The sequence below is a fragment of the Numida meleagris genome, chromosome 1 (assembly GCF_002078875.1).
Source record: "Numida meleagris isolate 19003 breed g44 Domestic line chromosome 1, NumMel1.0, whole genome shotgun sequence".
Taxonomy (NCBI): domain Eukaryota; kingdom Metazoa; phylum Chordata; class Aves; order Galliformes; family Numididae; genus Numida; species Numida meleagris.
In genome coordinates this window covers 79,157,745-79,180,101 of record NC_034409.1, presented here as the reverse complement: position 1 = coordinate 79,180,101, position 22,357 = coordinate 79,157,745, and the positions used below count along the sequence as shown (strand labels likewise).

The 22,357-nt window shown below is 44.7% G+C and overlaps 1 long non-coding RNA gene across 1 annotated transcript in view; it reads right to left on the bottom strand.

Annotated features, from left to right (window-relative positions):
• The window catches only part of LOC110399481, a 29,866-nt gene extending 20,401 nt beyond the window's left edge, over nt 1-9,465 (bottom strand). The window contains exons 1-3 of the long non-coding RNA XR_002439230.1: nt 9,183-9,465; nt 3,618-7,342; nt 2,407-2,525 (exon numbers count right to left, since the gene is read on the bottom strand). This is a non-coding gene — a long non-coding RNA (uncharacterized LOC110399481). The remainder of the gene's footprint in view (nt 1-2,406; nt 2,526-3,617; nt 7,343-9,182) is intronic.

Here is a 22,357-nt window from a genome sequence, read left to right as displayed (position 1 = left end):
AGCTTCCTCTGCACTGGTGCCCAGATTCCGGCCCTGCGACAGTGGGTACATGGCTACAGCAAGAGCGTTTATACAGCTGAGGAATATGTCTTCCCACAGTGACAGGTGCCCTGGGAAAACACACCATGCTGCATTTCTCCTGAGTCTAGAGCACAGCACTGCCATCTCTGCCTGGCCATCCGAACAGACTGGGAACAAGAGGATGGAAGACAAGGAGAGAACAAAAGAGGGGATAGGAAAGACTGTTCCCCACTTGACTGTCATTCATACCTGGGCAGTGCATGGAAGTGCAGTCCCAGACCTTGCACGCTGAAGCCTGATGCATAAAAGAGCAGAGCTCCTGTCCCGACTCTCCTGTGTGGCCAGGTGGCTCTGGAGCCATATGTTAGTGAAGTGCTATTTCTGCTACAGCCCGTGAGTAAGGATGCTGGTGCCTTTGGCAGAGATCATCTCTGGTTTAATTCATGGGTTGCACTTTGTGTGTACCAAGCTATGGCCACACATAGAACGTAATCCTATCACTATGTGTGTGCTGAGCATGGCTGTCAATAAAAGGTGATTTGCATCAGTACATTTTCATATAAATATGTATGCTCTGTTGCTAACAGTATTATTATTTATTATTTGTGTTACAGTTGTGCCTCAAGGCTTTGGCAGGGACTGGGGTCCATTGCATTGGGTGTTGCACTCACAGTGAGAGGCAGAGCCTGTTCTGCACTGCTTCTAGACTAAACACACTGTAACAGGCAAGGTCTGGAGAACCTATAACAAAAAAAGCATTTTGAAGTTGAAGTTCTAGATCCCAGGAGCCAGCATCAGGGCTGGGAGCAGATCTGGGCTCCTGGTGACTTCCGGTCTAACACTCTTCCCATTAGACTTCTCCAGGACCAAAGAATTTGCAACTTTGCAACCTTGACTTCTTACTGGGGAGAAAATGGATGAGGCATTCTATAAAGTGGAAATTCCTTCCTCTGACATGCAAAGCACAGCACCCCTTGTTCCAGCCCATGGACATTCGTTGGAATTTTCCCTGGGCCTCACATCATATAATGTCAGATTTCTTCTCCTCCCAAGGTCCTGCCCACAAGAATCACCTGAATTCAGGAATCTCTCCTCCAATTCATACAAAAGGGCATTGGCTTAGGTATCATTCACAGGGTTTTGAGGCCTACAGGATGGGGCACAGGGTGCTGTGCAGGACAGGACTTGGAGGGAGGTGCTCCACGCTGGGAATACTCTGGGGCCACTCTGGCTGTAGGGGACCCACACTGGAGCAGAAACAACACCCCAAGGGACTGTGGTCCATGTATACAGAGTACACAGACTGAAAGGAGCAGGAAACATGTGAGGAGGAAGGAGAAGAGGCAGAAAAGACCAAGAAACCATTACATACCAACCTAGCCACCTACAAAAATGGAGTGGGGAGTGCTGGTGGGAGCGAGAGACGCATTGAACTGAAGCGGAGCCTGTGGAAGGGGGAGGGAAGAGACTTCCCTCAGTGTTTAATTATTTAAGTCTTCTTTGTTTTCCAATACCAGAATCAGAAAATAAAGGTTTATGTTAATTGGAAATGAATCAAATTCAGTGAAATTCCCTGAACTGAGACTATTTTACACACAACAGACATACACGAAAAGAAAAAAAAAACATTTTTAGCTTAGAGGGTTGTGTGGAAAAGCTCCAGAATCATCAAAGCCTTCAAAACCAGAAGCAGAGTGCAAAAAACTCATATTTTTCTCATTCTAAATCTGTACATCTGTACATGGCTGCTCATTCTGTAAGTACAAACACCAGCAAATGCCGATGGTGTTCATGCACTTATGTTGACACCAAAGTCCTCAGGCCTAAAAATGGCCTGCTGGCCAGTAGATCCTAAAACAAAAGCACATAACGCACAAATGCACATCCCTGTGCATTCCCATACCAGCTCCTGGGAAGGGACAGACCTCAAGGTCCAACAGTCAACCAGCTACTGAAATTTAATAGCAGCAATGGCAGTCAGATTTATGTAACTTTTATGAAATCAATAGCACCGGCTTCTCCAAAATTGAAGACTGAGACCCCATACAAATGTAATTAAGCACAGAGTGCAGCACTGTTTCTGTGCTTGTGAACATGGCTGCAAAGCTGTATCATTTAAACGTGGACAGCAGTTGCCTTGAAGTTGCTGCTGATGAGGTGAAAATATTATTGCCACTAATCAAAGCTGTTTATAATGTAAGAGGCACTCAACCTTATTTTAACAGAGCTGGCATCTGAGTTTCAATGCCCTACAGGAAACAGGTAGGAGACAAGGTGGATTAAGACCTATAGGAGGTGGAGAAAAGCTGACAAAATCCCAACACCAGGCAAATTATAAACACAGGTGGTTGAGAAGTAGATAGAGGAGAAAGGGAAAGTGCGTACCTGAATTTTTCCAGTCTTCCTTAACTGAATGCTTTGTTTTCCTGTTGGATAAAAGGCACTCAGAGGTAGAGGGGTGGATGTCACAAAGCTGTCATCAGTCTGTTTTCCACATTTATTTTCTGAAATTTGAAATGACACTGAAAGTTGAAAATCTGAAAAAAGGAAAAAAAAATAATTCTTCACAGAACTATCTGTACACCTCTGTCACAATCTTAAAAGGAGAGAGATATTTTTAACAGCCTTGGGGGAAAAAACATGTTAGGAAAGTTCAGAAAAGCCTGAGTGCTGTTACAACCCCAAAACGCTTCTAATCACTGAAGGCTTTGCCTTTTTGACCTTCTTAGCTGACTGCAGCACTCTCCCTGCCTTTGACTAACAGCTCACTCCACCAGCACAGCAGCCCGTCTCTACAAACAGACCCAGGGATGTAACCTCACAGGCAATGTGTGCACTTCTGAAGCTGGAAGTTGTCAGTCCTGTGCAGAACCAGCCTCTAAAGGCCCTATTCAGGCTTGGTTATCTAATGCAGCGGTTTTCAACTTATTCAACGTTGCTAATGGCTTACAGACTGTGTCAAAGGGAAACGCGAAAGTTAAAGAAAAGTCACTCTAATATCTCTAAACCTAAGTTTTTGACAAAGGGATCTGTACAACCACCAGGCAATTTTTCAAGGTCCACAAATAGGATTGAAAACCATGGCAAGGTACTTCAAATCCACTCTGAAGCATCCGTATTAGTGTGTCCTGAGATGCTGAGTGCTAGCGGCTGACCGCATCAGCACAACCAAAGTGTCTTTGCTTTTCTGTACCTCTCTAAAAGCCTAAGGGTCAGAGCTGGGAGGGGCAGGCTAGTAAGGAGTGGTGGAACATTTAACATGGAAGATTATTCCTTATTTTTCACTTTTCCAGCTTTGGTCTTTATGTGTTTTATTTCTTATATTTGTTCTCTCTCTTTTCTTTAGAACCCTCTTGCCTATTCACTGAATCTGTTATTACTGCTGAACCCATCATGTCTTACCAGTGGAAAACTGAAATTATTAATTGGCGAGAGAGCATGGCTATGGCTCTATTGCTATCATGAAAATCTAAATCCCGGAAAATTATGAGTGTAAATGCAAGCAAATCAAACTAACCAAACTAATTTTGCATTATTGAATTTCTATCAAGCTCCCCACAAAATAATTCCCACAAAAAAAACCCAAATGTTTTTACCTGCAGGGTATTTTTTTGTTGTTGTTGTTTGTTTATTTATCCCAATTTGTTTCCATCCTTTCTTTTCTTTTCTTTGGACCATTCCTAGGGCGTTTTTCGTGTTTAAAAACACAGTCCTTTCATAGAGATGGCTGTAGTGACACAATAAACAAACACGTATCTATGTTCCAACTTCATCAATCATCCTATTAGACTGTACTACTCCATCAGCAGGTTAGCTGCATGCTCAGCTTCCTGAAAGTGTACCTGGATCTTCCACTTTGGTACAGAGTGTGTGACTGATCTGTCTTGCAGCCTGAATTTGTTTTGTCTGTTTGGATGATGAGCTTGTAGGGGAAGGGAACATCTCTACCCCACATTTGTATGGTGATGGATACACTGAAGATCTCTTCTTCATTGGTAGCTACAGGTCTTCATCATTAATAACAGAAACAATAATTCAGCTTGAACATCGGGGCTTCACCCACTGGATTTTTGCCCCTCAAAATTTTACAGGAAATTATGCTTTATGATTATTTTATTTTTAAAATAGGTATATAATACAGTCTCCAAAGTGCATAAGTAGAATGGGAGAAGAATTAAAAAGACTTGTTTAAAAAAAAAAAAAAGCTGAAGTTCTTCTCTTGTCCAGTTCCTCCTTATAGCATTCATGGGCTTCCTTGATAACTTAACTCAAAATAAGTAAGTTTATGCATCTGTCATTAGGTAGGCCAATTCAAGAATGCTGCCCTGACTGGTGGAGATTTGGAGCCTGCAAAACAGAGAAGCTAGGGCTGTAAATGTCCTTTTATGTGGAACTACAATCAAAACATAACGCACTCAAATCTTCTTTCTTTTCTTCTCCCTCTGAGAGCTCAGTAGAGTCAGAGGCACTTGGTTTAAAGACCTTTTCCAGCAAGGCTATGAGAGAATTCAAGTCCCAGAAGATGAAGGATTTATTTTTCTCAGATCTTCCAAGTAGAATTCTAGGTTGATAGTGCTGTCTTCACTCTTTCTTCATCGCATACCTGCTTAAGAGGTGCAAACATCTTCCAATATGCCTGCCTGACAGAGCTCAGAGGGGGGGAAGATCAATATTTTATGGCAGTGGTAAGCACTTGCCTTCATGACTTCAGCTGATTTTAGGATTTGCACTGTCTTATGTATATCAGACAGAGAAGCAATATCAGTGTTACTTTAACTGGCTGCTTTTGTGTTTAAAGCAGTAATTTCCTGTGTTCATGTATCTGCATGCCTCCTCACTAAGACCGCTCGCAAGATTTCATCACGCAATCCCAGTTCTCCCAGTCCACAGGGCCATGCAATAGCCCAAGAAATACCAGAACAGACATTTGGCTGATGAACACATACTTGCTCACACTGTCAGGATGACAATCACATCACAATTCCCTAAGTACCAGCTAGATCTGGCCAGGTAGCTTGGGTGCCATGTATCTCAGCAGGTCTGCTCTGCAGTACTTGGCTGCACTTTAGAGCACAGCCTAGCCCAGGAGCTCTGCATTGTATTGAGGTATCCGCTTAGCAGATGCTTGCATCCCATTGAAGCCAAAGGGCACAAACCACTGGCCTGAATACCCTTCAGAAGGTGAACAGGGCCCAGGCAACACCAAGTGAAAAAGAAAATACAGAGGGAGACCGTCTCTGTCAGTAAACAAAACAAAGCAAGATGATTTTTAAACCTTTTGGCATGTCTGGATGTCTTTACCACCACTGATGAAGAATAAACAATGCAATTATTAATTATTGATGATCACTAATAAGAATGATGATGAACATCATCATCATGCGGTCTCGCCGTTCCTGCCACCTCCCTAATCAGTGTGATCTTGCTGCTATTATACATAATTGTGATATTCCATGTCAGGGCAGGCAAGAAAGCAACCTTTCAGTGTAAATACTAAATAGTTAGCATAACAAGAGTGAGAGTTCCCCGGCTCAGAGCAGAGCTAAGCAAAGTCACAGACTTCCATTCTTTCTAATTTACCATCTGTTCTGTATGACACAGCCTCCGTCTCTTTAGGGTTTAGTACCCATTTATTATCCAAAAGCCACCTCTGCCTGCTATTAAAATCACGTTGGAGTGATTTAGAAAGGGAATCCGGCCATTTGCCCAAGTGGAAAGATGTCTCATCAGCATAAACCAAAGCTCTGCAGCCCTTCCTGGCCGCCAGGCCTCAGAGCTGGCTCACCAGCACATGAGCTTCCAGCCCGCTCCCTCCTCCAGCAAAGCTGGCTTCCAAGGAGCTAGTGTTATGCACGTCCCCTTCTCTCCTCTTCCCTCATGCTACAGACGCACATGTCACGCACACTTTTCCACTGTGCCTTTCCCTCTCTGTCATACACTTGCACTCCATTCCCTGTTCTCTTTCACTGTTTTGTACAACTGGTGGTGCGTGCCTGCTCCTGACCCCTCTGTGTCCCAACATACATCTTGCTTCCACATCCTTTTACTCAGCCTTACTCCCCTCTCCTCCTTTTCAGCTCATTCACTCTTCACCATCGCTTAATAAAACACAGCACAGATGAAACTAATTGCCATCACTTCTTCAGGCCCCTGGGACACCTCAGAAATCCCCTGCAGGTGCCCAGACAAACATCTCACCCTAATAGTGAATGACTGCTAAACTAAGACAAAGATTTTCAACAGCCTCCACAAATTGAACCCAACACCACCACCTCCACCCCCATAGCTGCCGCCTATGGCTTTAGCCACTTCCAATTAACTGAGCAGCCCAGAGCTCTCCTCAGGGACCCAGGACAAACAAGATCTGGGCAGAAAACAAGCTGAGGAGGAAGGTAACACAATTAAATGCAAGGCAGCTTGGCTGCAGGGCCTGGGGCAGGCCTGCTGTAGGGATAGGGAGCCCACAGCTTGGTCCCCATGGGGCCACCAGGTAGGATGGAGGTGGCAAAGCTCCTAGGGCACGACAGTACTCACAGTGTGCATCTCTGTCCAGCCACATGACTACCAGAGGGAGATCTGAGCACTAAATATTTAGGATCCCAGTTGGTTTGCTGAGAAAACAGCCATTTTGTTTTCAGGCTTGCTACACGTGTGCTACGCTTTCCCACAGAGGGCAGAAGATGAATATATTCATGTCCTCAACTTAAAACATTTTAATGAAATCCTCGGCATCACTGATGTGTGTCCTTGCTTGCTGTTATTTTTGCTTTACCTGTTAGACTACAACAGAGGGAGGGAGGAGAGGAGAAAGAAGACAAGGGAAAAATGAGTATGTTCTCACCAGAAATTCTGAATTGATTTAAAATGAATTCCTCCCCTCTATTTTAAATCAATGCTTCAAAATCAAAAACTCAATTTTAGTTTTAGCCTCAAATGCTTTTTCCCCCCACCAAACAGGCTATAATTTATGTTCAGATTTTTTTTTTAAAAAAAAGGAACAATGCCCTGAAAATGAAATGACAGGTTAAACTTTTTAGTATTTCATTTAGAAATGGTGATTTGACATGGGAGTTGCAATTCAGTACTTTCCTCAGGGGGCTAGCACGTGATTCCTGGAGGGCTGATGGAAAGCGAGGACGCTGAAGTACCACGGCTTCTCAAGAAGTAGGTCACTTGTCTTTGCCACCCCGTTTGCTTGGGCAGATTGAAGCTCGACAGCCATTTGCCTGCATGGGAGGCAGAAGGGTAGGAGGCATCCTAGGATCTTGCACAGCTTGCTTCACACTGGCTGGCCTCAGCTAAGAGCTGTGAACTGAAGAAGCTGAGAGAAGAGGGAACAGTACTGCTGTGAGATGAGTCACGGCTTCATCTGATTTCAGTACAAGCCTGAAGCTACTGGGAGAAGAGCGCAGTGGGCAAAGCACAGCACCCTGACCTGTCCCATCAGTGCTGAGCCTGTTCTGCCAAGTACATCCAGACAGAGCACCTCCTGGCTGGGAGAGCCAGAACTTACTGTAGGTGTGTTAGAAGAGAGGTGTGCACAGGGGAAGCCATACAGAGCTAAGTTTAGCTCTAGTCAACACTATCAGTCTTTCACTTTCATGAGCAGTAAAATTGACTGAAACTCACTGAAAATATGTATTTTAAAAAATGGGAAAGGAAAAGAAAATGTCCAGTTCCTGTAAGATGATCAATAACAGCCAGAGCTGGAGATGACTTTTTCAGCTACGGAGAAACAACTGTTATTGTTGAATTGCTCGGGAACTTTGCCAGTGGACAAAGATAAACTAATAATGTCAAGGAGAGGAGGGGTGAGATTGCTGAAACCTTAGCTATGGTAAGAGGGTTGATGGAAACACTTTCAAGGGGCATGTGGCAGGCCTCACAGAAAGCAATCAACTCAAAGCAGGCACCAGGGAAAACTGGGGGTGGGAGAGCATGCACCTATGGCACCACCACGCTACTGCTGCCTGAGCAGGAGTGGCACGGTACAGAGCATCAATCCACTTCAGGGGCTAACCTACCAAACAGAATCTTCACACAATATTTCCTTGTCCTCAGCCTGGCTTCTCCTGTCTCCAAGAAGCCCAGAAGGGCAGTGGGAAGGCACCACAGATCAGGAGCGTGGAGAACCCATGGAGCAGCTCTATGGCCCCGTGAGCAAACTGTTCTGTGTTGACAGAACTGCTTCAGATGTGCATTGCTTAACGCTGCAGAATGGCCGCTGCCAAGGCTTTGCTTCTGCAGCTGCAACCTCTGTCTCTCGTGGCTCAGCAGTAATTGCTTGTGAGCCCGTGCATCACCCAGAGCATGGAGCCCTGCTGGATGTATCCAGCACAAGGCATAGCACTGAAGGGACTTTTACCTGGCTGCCTGAGAGCCAGCCCTTAGAAGGGTCCATGGATTCTTTCAGAGAAGTTTGCGGTGGCTTCTAGGCTGCTGGCTGTGGCAGTTTTAGTTGCAAAGGGCTCCAGGGAAAACTGGAGCAGACACAGGGTTGTAGTTCCCTGAGTTTTTGCCATTTCATCCTGGACAAACAGTAAATCTCATTCCCTAGTAGAAAGCACTTTGTATTTTGTGAGGCATTGCACTGAGGGTTTTTTCTCACAAAACTCCTTTATTCCTACAACACCAGCCCCATGACACCAAGGCATGCATTTGGGCCGTGGTGTCCACTGACAATGAATGGAAAGGTCCTGGACAGACTCCAATTCGTACTTGTGAGAGATAGGCTGTTCTGTCTAATCCTGACCTTTTCAAAGTATCCAAATACTCACTTCTATTACTAAAGAAAAATCACTACAGTTTTTTTTGTTTTTTTCTGTGCCTTTGCTTAAAATTTCAAGAGATGACAGTTCCAAACCCAACCCAGCAAGCTCACTGAGTGATGCCACTGGGAGGGGTAGCTGAGCCATGGGACGTCAGTGTGGCTTTGCACTGAGCCAGCCAAAGCACAGGGCTCCTGATTCCCAGGGCTGCCTTCTGACTATAAGGTGATGTTTCCTAGTGGCTAAGTACACCAGCAGTGTTGTTATTCCTGCTTCATCTTCATATACCTTCTATATCACTGGGCCACAGGCTGCTCAACAAAAGCAGCTGGTATTTTTACTCTTATTTATGGAAGAGGAAACTGAGGCACAGAGGAAAGTGACGTGACTTACCTGAGGTTATTCAGCAGACACCTGTGACCAAAACCATGAGGATCTTTCAAGTCTCAGGGTCATGAAATACTTCAGCTCCTGTCCATGGCTATGTGTGCAGGGCCTCTTGCAGTGCTGAGGGTCCTGCAGCCCACACTGATTTGTGGCTTGTGTTCGGGTGTCACACATTTGCAATGAAAGAACTCAGATCCCACAGAGATGGGCAGAGCCTTACGCTGGTACATCTGCATTGGGCAGTGGGACACACTGGCGCAGCGAGCTTCCCATCAAAGCCTTGCATCTCTGACCTGTTGAAAAAACATTTTAGCAAACAAGTTCTTCCCACGGCCTGTTCTGGCCTCATACTCTCTGCAGACAAGAAGGCTTCCTGTTTGCTGGTGCTGGCTTCCCAAAGGACACGCCAGCCCTGGTGCACCAGCTCTGTACCCACAGTGCAAAGAAAAGCCATGGGAAGCACCTGCTGCCTCACAGGCAGGAGCTTGCACTTCCGGGAGAGAACAGGCCCCCTGCTCCCCTCCCTCTCCATGTTTGTGTTGCTCTTTAAATGGCTTTGTTTTGCTTAAGCATCCCTTTTAAAGCAATGTTTAGCTTCCAGTTGGAATGAGCTCCAGGAAGCATGGCCAGGGCCCTGCCTGGAACAAGGGCCTGTAATTTACGGTGAGTTATGTTTCAATTACCTCGGTGTTATAGCGTCTTGGTGAGGGCAGGCATTATGTCATGTCAGGGATACAGGCGAGGGAGAAAATACAGACGCTCCCATTACAGCCAGTGATGGAGCAGTTTTAATAATACTGCGAGAAAAAAATAAAGAGAAAGGGAGCGCAAATGACTTTCCAGCCATACCATTACTGCACATTAGTAACAGTGCGCAGGCAGGGAGAGAGAAGGGGAGAGGGAAGTGGGGAAAGGAGAACACAGCTGAGGAATGGGGAAGTAGGAAAAGGGAGATGGAGGGGGCAGAGAGAAGGAAAAATAGAGCATGGCAGGGAGAGGGAGGAAGGAACGGAAGGACAGAGAGAGGGGCAGGGACAGAATGGCACTTGAGGAGAAGGGCAGAGAACAGCAAAGGGGCTGGGTGAGAGATGCAAGAGGACAGGCAGGTAGACGGGAGGATGCAGTCTGGGGTGAGACACAGGGGAACACAGGTGGCCCCAGCCCCACAGCTCTCCATCCCCTCCTCTTGCTCCCTTGCACTTTGTGCATTCCTAAAATGGGCTCACCAGCAAGGCAGGCAAGGAAGCACAGGAAAGGGGAAGAGGAGCTATCGTTATACAGCTTTTGTGAATGATATTTCTTTGTTGCTGGAACAAAGCACTTGACTTTCCAATAATAACAATCTATCTTTTCTTTTTTTTTTTTGTATCAAATTTCCATTATCATTGTGGTTTTCTTTCATTTCATTTCAGCGGAGTAAGCCTTTCACTTCCAGCTTGCTGCCTCAATTGCCCGCTCTCCCTCATGGTCAGTCGCTGTTGCCCATGTGCTCCCACTTGTCTCTCTCCTCTTCTTTATTTTCTTGACATAAATGGCAGTCATTGCTCACAGAATGTGCTGGGTGAGCCTGCTTTGTAATTCAAACCTTTTATTCAGGTTACCATTATGTACTAAAGAGGAAAATATGTATTGGCTAAACAGCATCCTTACAGATTGTCCCTGAGCTGGGAGGGAGGGCTCAAGCACCGGTCCTCACATGGACCTGCTGCTCTTTGCTTTCCAAGGAACCTGGCTCTTACTCACGGCCACCCACCATCCAGCTATAGGGAGAAAACCCACAGCTCGGGGAGCAGTTTGTGCCTCTCATTGATGCCATGCAAATAGACTTGGTCTACCAGTGCAATGCCATTAAGCCATAGTGGACTGCAGGCAAGGATTTCTCACCACCATAAATGGCTTCACATTGCTATACCAGTAAAAATAACAGCTCTCTCTCTGTCCCTCAAAATTAGGGTTTCCAGAATCCTGTGTTAGAGGAGAGTGGGGATAATACTGCCGTGTTTCAGGTTGTGCACCTGCAAGCCTTCCAGTATCATATCCATGCAGGGCCAGCAGATTCAGTTGTGCAAATGTGACCTGAGCCAAGCACAGGCATGCAACACCATTTCTCATCTGCATGCAAGGAAGAGTGCTTGCCTGCCTTATGGCCATTACTGGAAAACAGGGCACCACCTGATTTGATTTAAAATTAAGAGAAAGTTTGGGTTAGCTACTGTTGAACCACACTGCAGTCTTCCTGGTCCTGCAGGACAGTGAGCTGTGTGTTAAACTATTGGCAGTTGATAGCTACAGTTTCCAGAGCGATACCTCTTTCTGATGCTTACAGGCTTCATTTGTTGCATTAAAGCAATTATGCCTCTCCCGTGATGGCACCAGGACAACGCATGTAGTGCAAGCCAAAAGACATCAGAATCAGGGCAACCCTAAGTGGAGGCTCCCTCAAAGCATCCCCCAGCCACAAGATTATCCCAGTTTTATAGAAGGACACACGCATCAGAGGAGACTAAGAAGGTGGCAGGCATTCCATATGAAGAGGTTCACGATTTCTGCTTGCCCCCTGATGGAGTGGATAATTTTCTGGTTTAGCTCATAGTTAGACCAGAGACTATCACCGCTAAAAATTTGCCTTATACTATCTAAGGTGTAGCCAGGGCTTTGTTCACTTAGAGTCTTTTTGCCTCATGGCATTACTCTATTTCTCTCTGCAAGTATTGATTAACTTATGTATTTATTTTTTTTATCATGGTGGGCACACCTCTGCACAGACAAGTAGGATTCAGTTGCATGCAGAAAAGAGCAACTTCACCCAAGCAATCCTGCCCCAGCCTCTCATTAGCTTTGCGGCAGATTTTAGCAGTGATATTCTCTGAAAGTCTCTTTCCTCCTTCGATTTCTGAGCTCACAGATGTTAAACACAGGCGATGCAGATCTGACGGTCCTGTGGTTCATTCTTGCTTCCAGATGCTAAAGCACATTTAAAGATGTTAACAATACACAAAATACCCTCAGCATATGACTTCTCTCTGTAAGCGATCACTGGAGCTGTCACAGGGGTATTACTAATTTGCCAAGGAGAAAAAACATATCCCCCCTGTTTCTGAATGAAAGGGAGGCTTCTACAAGACAGCTTCTCAAACAGGAGGTAGCCCACACTTTAGGAAATGTTGCGAGCCTCCAGATAGGAAAACTTTTCTGTTTGTTTACTGTTGTTTTTTTTGTTGTTGTTGTGGGTTTTTTTAGGAAGCAGGAACTCATCAATTCACCTACATTGTGTCTACTGGTTTCCCTCCCTCATGGTTAGTCACTAAAGCCATATCACAGCCCAGTCCTTGTTTTTAAACACAGCACACTGACTAGCATCTTCTGCTTACATTTCCATACGATTTTTCATTTTAATCTAAAACATGGAGTGTCTGTGGAGTATGCGAATATGCCTTTGGGATAATCACAAATAAACACATGGGTAGCAGTGTGTTTGCAAACAGCTAACACTCTGAGACACCAGCCAACAGAAAAGCAGATTTTGTGGCACTAGACAAAATTCAACAGAGATTTGCTGGGCTGTTGGGGATATAGTTTCATTTCTCTTCACACAGGGGAGAGCTGGCCATGAATGTTTTGGGAGGGCTCTCTGTCTCAAATTCAGCAGAAGAATTTGGAGTTCTTCTTTCCTACTACTGTCAATAATAACATTCCCTCACTCCTAAAACTCCCTGTCCACTTGAGATATTGATTGAGACTACAGGATCAAGAGCTTGTACAGTGACTGGGTCAGAGAGCCTCCTCGGAGGAGTCTGACTGTGTTTCTCCTCATCCAAGCCACCATGTTAACTGAAATGCAATGAACACAAGGAAAACATGGTGTCAGGTAAAATAGCCAGGCTTCAGGCATATTTTTTAAGATTTGGGAAACAAATTTGGGAAATTAAGCAACACAAAATTATCCGCTTAGAGAAATTTCGGACAGCAGTTCCTAAATGTCCTTCTATAGCACAGCCTTCCCCATCCTTTTGGCTTGCATAATAGGATGTATTAGGATCCAGTTACAAGCCCAAGTCCACTGGGGAGTGGAAGTGTGAAGCTTAATACAGTATCACAGAAATGGAAAGCTTCCTTAATGGTACAGAAGGGACTTGTGCTTGAAAGCATTTAACAGAGCCTTGGTAAGTAAACTATAGTAATTGAGCTAGCAGAAGCATTTAGCTTGAATGCTTTGTATATGTATAACAAAATCAAATCAACACCAGGAAGAACTATTCACCAAAGAAATGATTTGAAATGCTTCTATCTTCTGAAGGAGTACTTACTTTTTTTGGCCTGCACATTTCATTGTGCCATGTAACTACAGTGAGTCCTGGTTGGTGAGCACGAAAGGACTTAAGCCACAATGCATTAATGTCAAACTTCATACCTGCAGTTATTTCTAGTCCGTCAGGGAATGCAGCCCTCCAGCTCCAGAACTTCAAACTGAAAACTCAGCTGATCATGGTATCCTCTGGGATTAATCCTTCTCCTGCTTCTCTCGGCTCCGACTCTGCTTTCCCTAAGGTTCACTTTATATCTGGCAAAGAAACCAGGGTGCTAAAAGGCATGGGAGGGGAGATAAATAACAACCACGAGCAAGCTGTCAAAGAAAGACACTTCACTGTGGTCAGTTGTATGTCAAAGCCAGCAGCCCAGCAAGAGAAAAAGAGAGGAAGAGAGGGAGAAAAGCTAAGGATAATTGAAGCTTAAAGGAACTGACATCTATAGCCAGCAAAATTCTAGTGTTGAATACTAGAAGTTGTCAAAGGTCTTCATAACAGTTAGGCCAAAAAAACACCCATGGGAATTGTTCAGGCTATCCTTGGATCGTACCCTGGGATTTTCACTAAATAAAATTTAAGCACAAAATGGAGGCAAAAAAGCAGTGTTATGCCTTGGATGCTGCTGCAGCGCCTTATGAAGGCTGAGATTTCTTGAAAACACCTAACTCTCTCCACTAGGGAGATGGTGTTGCTTAGAGATGAGTCTTAAAATGATGGTCCCAAGAACTGCACTTGTCACTCTGACAGCATTTCAAATTCCAACTGAACAAGGATGAGGTAAAATATTTTAAGTTCAGTGCTTAAAATGGAAAGTGGAGATCTAGTTTGAAATTTTAAGTAAAGGAGATTTTCCGTTTTATCCTAATTTAGTAGAAAATCTTTTCCATGATTGGGGTCAGCTTTATACGATAAGCTGTGGTGAACAGGAACTCTCTAGACAGGAGTTTGGTTTAACCTGTTTTGGCTTCTTTGGTAGTTTGGAGAATTCCAGCTCATAAATTTTCATCTGAACATAAGGAAAGAGAAGAAACTGCCCGCTAGGAAGAAAAGAACCCTTCACAGTTTGGCCACAGATTTTCATGATGATACTTGAAAGATGCTGAGAAAGGAATAGAAGACAAGGCAGGGAAAAAGATAGAAACAAAGAAGGGAAATGAAATGGACAACAGAGAAGGCAAAGGGGTCAACATGCAATGATGGAGGCTCACTGAAGAGAGCAGAATTAAGGAAAAGAATCAATTGCAACCCATGTTAGAAGCAGGGAAGACAAGTCAAAGGAGAAAATAGACAGCCAGTGTTGTGGATTTATCAGACCCCCAGATGCTGTATGAAGATGTTTCTTATCAGATGAGAAAGGCACATATTCAGAGCTGCACAGCAATCCATTTTTTTTTCTTTTTTGGGGGAAAAAAAAGAAAAAAGAAGCATTTTCTTGAAAATATGTACCACCAAGGCTGCTCACTGGCGAGCAGAGTGTTGTATCTGATCTGGGGAATGCTGAGCTGAGGACAAGGCACTAGCTCTGAGTCCCTGCATTAAATAACCAAGTTAGGAAGAACTCAGCTTTGACTTCAACATACTAAATTATTCTTGTATAGGTATGTGCAACAAAAAAACATGATAAAAGAAAAAAGAATAGAAGCTTGCTATTGTATATAGTTTCTGCACTCCCCCACTCAGCAAGACATGCAGCTATTTGAAAAAATTGGGGTCTGACTGTTCTTTCTCTCTTAGTGAATTTTCTCACCTCCACTGTCCCAGCCTACCACCCACCTTCTGAGAAAGCCAAAGCTCCAGTGATTTTGTTGAAATGTTTAATTCTTACTCAAAGAGCTTTTGTTACCAGGTTTAAGGAAAACAAAGAATGCTAAACAACTTAAATGACCAACATCTGACAAATAGCAAATAATCAAAGCATTCAATCCACACATAAATGAGGCCAGGGATTGCCTATTATTCTGTCTTTGCACACTACCCAGAAAACAGGCAGAGGGGGTGTATTCTTGGTCAATCCCTAGGCACTGTCATAATAAACATGATTAATACGCTATAATTTACCTGCACAAATAATTCAATGAACAAATACAAGCAACAAACAGATTTGGGCAGCCGTGATCAGATCTTGAGCAGAATAAAGCAAATTCACTAAATAAATTGGTATCAACTAGTTCTAGTAATTGCATTCCATCTCCCAGAATGGCTCCTGGATTACTTATGGAGCCCAAAAGCCTGCCAAGCATTTTACAGGATAGCTCCATTCCGTGCCTACAAGAATGGATTCACTGCCTACACCCAAATGGATTTACACTGACATTTTTATGGGGCTTTCTAGCCTCACAAGTGTTTTTTAAGGAGTGAAACTTAAACTAGGTCTGGTCCTCCTGTAATATTCCTGACTAACAGGATCAGACTAGGTTTTGCATTCTTTCAGCCACGAAAATGACTTACTGGGGCATTAAAACAAGAGCCCCTGGAGAACCACATGTACGGGTCACAGATAAACCCTCAGCACAGCGCTACCTTTCTTTCTTACTTCTCTCCCTGTGTCTCATTTGTCTTGGGTTTTGAGTTTGAGCCACAGTTCAGCCAAGACCCTGTATATTTGTTCTGGCTTTGTACAGCTCTGGAATAGATGAGTACCACTCCTCTGAAGACCAGAGCTCTGGTCTGTTCTGTAACTCCCCAGCAAATTTCTTGCTCTTTGGAAGAAATGCTGAGCGCAGCTTTCCTGGCACACACATCCTCCCTCCTGCTGCCTGAGCTGGGTAGCAGTGCCGCATGCGGTGGGTAAGCCTGGCCTCCATGACAAGGTAAGATAAATGGAGAAACATGTGCTGCAAGAGATGTTTATTGAGTGAGATGCTAAATGAATAACCCAATCAATGCTGTAATATTTAATTCAATACAAACTTCAGATTCAGAGTGTTCCCCATTTATTTTGTGCTGTCACAGAAATTGTTCATTAGAGCAGGACGCTATCATTAAGGGGAAGAGTCCTCCAGCAGGGAGGGGGTGGCTCCAGGATTGGCAATGGGTAAGGTGCAGCCTTTGAAAGATGGTGAGCGATTGCGAGTTTAGCACTCTCCTTCCCTGACAGGGGCTTTGGGGAAGGCAGAAGACTTCCTGAAATACCCTCATTCTCTGTCACACCTCACACCATCATAATATTTCCTCCATGTGGCAAGGAGCCCTCTGCAGCTGCATCTGTGCCTGGACTGTTTGCACTTGCATAGCCTGCAGGCTGCCCTGCCTGCTGGCATGCCATGCTGCCTCAACACCAAAGTGTTCACCCCCGAACACACGTGCACAGGGATGTCACAGCAGGGGTGCCAGCTGGCAGGACATCCCTTGCTTGTGACAGGTGACATGTTGTCTCTACATCATCCCGGCCATCCTTATTCAGTGCCCCTGGCACCCTGTCCCCCACATTTATAACTGCCACTCTTGCAGATCTCAAACCATCTGGTACAGCTCTGACTTGTCCTGTGCGTGATGGGCTTTCCTGAATGTAACACTCAACCAAGTGGTGCCTGCATCTCTTTCCCATGCTGTCTCTGCTTATTTTTATTCATCCTGGCCTCTGTCACTAGCCAGGTTTTTCCACAATCCAAGAAGATATTTAAATGGGATGACATTTCCTGTCATCCCTGAAGACCTATTCTTTGAACTGGTCTATTCTCCTTTTTCTAGGGATTCGCATGAAAGCAATCCCAGGTAGCTCAGCATTGATTTCCACACGGATGTTTGAGGAACACCTTCATTCCAGCAGGTTGCATCCCTTCAGTGGGTGTTCTTCAGTGGGTGTTCTTCAAAGCCAACTTCACTCTTGAACTGATCCTAGCTAGTTTATTCATTCCTTCCTCAAAGTCCTTCATTCTCTCATCTGTCCCTCTCTTGCTCTCAGGCAAGTCCTTAATTATCCCCCCAAGTGCTACTCAGGTGAAGAAGCTGAAAACTGTGTTTAACATATCCTCTTATTACCCGCAGAGGACTAATGAAAGAAGAGCTGATTTAGTGAGTCTTGATGCCCACGTGTCTGCATGCTTATTTTGTCCTTTCAGTTCCTCCCTCACAAAGAAAACCAAATCCTGCTGGCCATTGGTGACGGGTAGCTGTCATGGGCACAGAGTATATTTCTGTCAAGCTTCAAGTGCTCTGAAGGCTTATAATTCAAGGTAATTTACAAGTAACTGTTTTGAAAAGAAAGCACAAAACCTCCATATTAATTGGGGGTGATCTAGAAGGCAAAGCATCTGTCAACGCAGAGATAATAATGTATGATGAATACAAACAGAAACAACCCCCCACTCCCCTTCTCTATCTTATCTAGCATCCATTCAATGATCCTAATCCTACCTCAGCTTCTCCCTTCTTTTCTTTTTATGGCTGCAGAAATTCATGTTTCATCCACATTTCAAAGGCTGGTGAGTAACCAGAACTTTGTCGGCATCTTCATTTTAAACTGATAAAACAAACAGCATCCCCTCAGCCCCCCTTCTCCCAGTCTGTTCCTGCCAGAAACATAGCAACCAGCATGCACGGCTTTCTGCAGGCAGCCTAGTTTGCATTTAATTAGTTCTGTGATATCCTAAACTTCTTTCAACCTCCGCCCCCAGAACATCTCTGTAGAAATCCTCACTCCGGGAACAGCATGATAGAGCTGTCAAAAACCCAGCATCTGTGCCAGGAAGTGTTTAGAGCACTTGGGTTCCTGAACTGGGACACAACTTGCCTGGAACAGACTCTGCTACCAGGACATTAAGGCAATCTAATGCCCTACAGAGGAACAAAGATTGGAAATGTAATCCTGATTTATAAGCTGGGACAAAGGAGTCAGAGATATGAGGCTACCTGCTCTCAGAGCATCGGTCTGGCATACCACCATCCATGCCAGGACAGGCAGCCAATCTCCCCTGCTGGGAGGAGACAAGGGTCTTCCAAGGTGAGCAGGAATCTTGTGAGACAGTCAGTCCTAAAGCCTGGCATCTTCTTTTCACAACCATGCATTTGTGCACCAGCTGTAAGTAGAACCTCACGGGTCCCACTGCAGCAGGGCCTATATTTTCATTGATCAGCTTTGGGTACTCCTTCCATGGGCACTGAGTAGAAAAGGCTGAGTAACTTCACTCCAGAAGAAAGGGGTCTGCATGGACCAGTGTGGACACTCTGCGCTAAATAGGATGTCCCTGTCAACTGAGAGTGCTCTGGACCATCCATGCTTCACCCTGCCAAAGGCACCACCTCCAGCCCCATGCAGTTCCCATTAGCTCCATGGAAAACTTCCCAGATCCAGACCCTGACTCCAAGGCTTCTGCTTGGACCCCTGCACCTGAAGTTACTGAAAATGACAGTGAGATCAGTACGTGGGTGAACCATGCCAGGTGCTGGGGGATTCTTGTCCTTTTAATTTACATCTGCAGTTCTGGATTTCCACCCACAGATAGTCTTTCCCTCCCCAGACAACAGGGAGGACACAGAATGAAGCCAGAAGACAGTGTCCATTCCAGCAGCTATCTGAGGTGGCTGACAGAATGTTCACCGTTTCTCCCCTGAGCAAAGCATCCCTTTTGTGTCCATTTACTCCCAACCCATAACAGATAGGTGCCAGCCATAGGAAAGCTTCTCACACTTGTCTACATTTCTGCTAGCCACAGCAAACCCAAAAACTGGAAAGCAAGCAGAGCTAAAGCAGGCGAGAGCTAAAGTGGCTGTTGATATTTTAATCACTCTGGCAGCCCGCTAACCCCTTTGATGCTTCCACCAGGCTTGCAGTTGTCAAGAGCGCTGCTGATAATGGTATGAGCATAGAGCAATGGGGCCTTTTTCCATAGATGATCAATGCAGCCAAGCTTCTTGCTCAGACCATTCACAGCCTCTCTGCAGGGTTGCAGCTGCATCCACCACCGGATCTCTGTGAATTAAAGCACAGGCAGCGCTCACCTCATTCGGCAGTTCCTCCTTCCCATCCCCTGCCACTCCGCTGCTGTTAAACTTACTGCAGCTTCAGCCACTTTATCATCTCATTTGCTTTCTGATCTGACACCAGCCTGCCATGCAGCTGATCAAAGGCAGAAACCAGAGTGCAGCCGGGCTGAGCAGCCCCAGAATTCAAACAAACATGTCACTTCCCATCTCTACATGTTAGACAACTTCACTTCTTTCTGTTACTGATTCTTTTAATCTTTCCCTCCACACACACTCCCCCCTCCTTGCTTTCTATTCATCCTCTACATTCATTTCCCAAGCACACATGCTGTCACCTTTTCCCCTTCTTTTCTTGTTCTTTCCCGTCACTTTCCCATCTTTCCCCCTTGCCTCCTAAACCCTGTCTTCCTAACTACTCTCATTCCTTCCTCCTCTTCCTGCTGCTTTCACAGCTTTTACTTGATTGCTTCTGCCTATTCCCCACTCTTTCTGGAGACTTTTCACCATTTCACAGGAGTGAAGTCATCTTTGAGGGTGCAGACATAAAGTTCCAGGTGGTGTACGTTTTCCTTCAAAGTTGTGAGTAGGCTATTATTAGAGCCAATATTATCATTATATTATTATTATCATTATATCATTATTACTTCCTACCACGAAATCTTCAATGAATCAGAGGTCTTTCAACAACTAAAATCTAATGTTAGGAAGAAAAAAACTCAGGAGTTCCTTTCCTGGTAGGAAGAAAGGAAGGAAGGAAGAGAGTGAGGGGGAGAAGACAAGAAGGCAAAGAGAAAATAAATAGAAGAAAAAGAGGGGGAAAAAAAAGAAAAAAAGAAAAAGAAAAAGAAAAAAGAAGAAAGAAGAAAAAGAGAAAGAAAGAGAAAGAAAAAGAAAGAGAAAAAAGAATAAGGAAAAGAATATGGAAAAGAATAAGGAAAAGAAAAAGAAAAAGGAAAAGAAAAAGGAAAAGAAAGGAAATGAAAAAAAAGGAAAAAGAAAAAGAAAAAGGAAAAGAAAGGAAATAAAAAAAGGAAAAAGAAAAAGAAAGAAAAAAGTATTTTGGACTATGGGAGAAGATGGGAATGACAGGCAGAAACTATAAGGATTCAAATAGATTTTTTTATATAACATTGTTGGATTTCATTTTAACATAATCCTCAAGTAATTCTTGAATCTCAGGCTGAATTAGTGATCCTTGGAATCCCTCTAGTAATTCTTTCCATCACCTGCACAGTGCTGCTGATTAACTCTAATACTGGATTTGGGCCCACACTTAAATATTGCAGCTTGGAACCTGTTTTTGTTCCATACTGGGAAGGAGATCAGATCTGTTTAGGTTACGTGGCATTTAGTCTGATCACTAATGATGCTTAAACACCACTTCTTCTGAGCTCAAGATCAGTGCACTCCTAAGAGTAAGAAATTGGGGAAAGGTGGCAGGAGGCATGCGTGGATGAGCAAGGAGCTCATCAATAAACTAAAAGGAAAGAAGAAGGTTCAGAGAGCGTCTAGCCAAAATCAATGCACACAAATCCATGGGCCCCAATGGGACTCACCCATGTGTGTTCAGAGAGCTGGTAGAGGTGATTGCTGTACCACTCTCTGAGGTCTTGGCAAACAGGAGATATGTCTGAAGACTGGAGGATAGCCAATGTCATATCAGTCTTCAAAAACAGCAAGAAGGAGGATCTGGGAAACTGTAGGCCAGTCAGCCCCACCTCCATCCCTGGAAAGGTGACAGAACAACTTGTTCTGGATACCCTCTCTAAGAAATTGGAAGAGGAGAAGGTTATCAGGAGTAGTCAACATGGATTCACCAAGGGAAAATCATGCATGACCAAGTTTGTCACCTTCTCTGATGTCATCTCCAGCTGTACAGATCTGGGGGGAGAGCAGCTGACGTTGTATACCTTGGAGTCTGATACCATCTACTTCAGCATCCTTGTAATGAAACTTAGAAAGTGTGGGATAGATGAGTGAATGGTGAGATGGACTGAGAAGTGGTTGACTGGCAGAGCTCAGAGGGTTGTCATCAGTGGCGCAGAGTCTGGTTGGAGGCCTGGAACTAGCGGTGTTCCCCAGGGGTTGGTGCTTGAGTCCAGTCAGCTTTGTTTAACATCTTCATCAATGACCTGGATAAAGGGATAGGGTTCACCCTCAGCCAGTTTGCTGATGATACAAAGCTGGGAAGAGTGCTGATGCACCAGAAGGCTGTGCTGCCATTCAACAAGACCTGGACAGACTGGAAAGCTGGGTGGAGAGGAACCTGATGAGGTTTAACAAGATCAAGTGTAGAGTCTTGCACCAGTGGAGGAATAACTGCATGCATCAGTACAGGTTGGGGGCTGACCTGCTAGAGAGGAGCTCTGCAGAAAATGTCCTGGGTGTTCTTGTGAGCAACAGGTTGGCCATGAGCCAGCAGTGTGCCCTTGTGGCCAAGAAGGCCAATGGTATCTTGGGGTGCATTAAAAAGAGTGTGGCCAGCAGGTTGAGGGAGGTAATCCTCTCCTTCTACTCTGCCCTGGTGAAGCCACATTTAGACTACTGTGTACAGTTCTGGGCTTCCCAGTTCAAAAAAGACAGAGATCTTCTAGAAGGAGTCCAGCAGACGGCCACAAAGATGATAAAGGGCCTGGAGCATCTTCTGTACGAGGAAAGGCTGAGTAACCTGGGTCTGTTCAGCCTGGGGAAAAGAATACTGATGGGGGATCTGATTAATGTTTATAAATATCTAAAGGGAGGTGAGAGGCAAATGGATGAGGCCAGGTTCTTCTCAGTGATGCGTAGCAATAGGACAAGGAGTAATGGCCTAAAACTTGAACACGGGAAGTTCCACACAAACATGCAGAAGAACTTCTTTATGGTAAGGGTGACAGAGGGTTGGAACAGGTTGCCCAGAGGGTTGTGGAGTCTCCGGAGTCTCCTTCTGTGGAGATATTCAGGATTCAT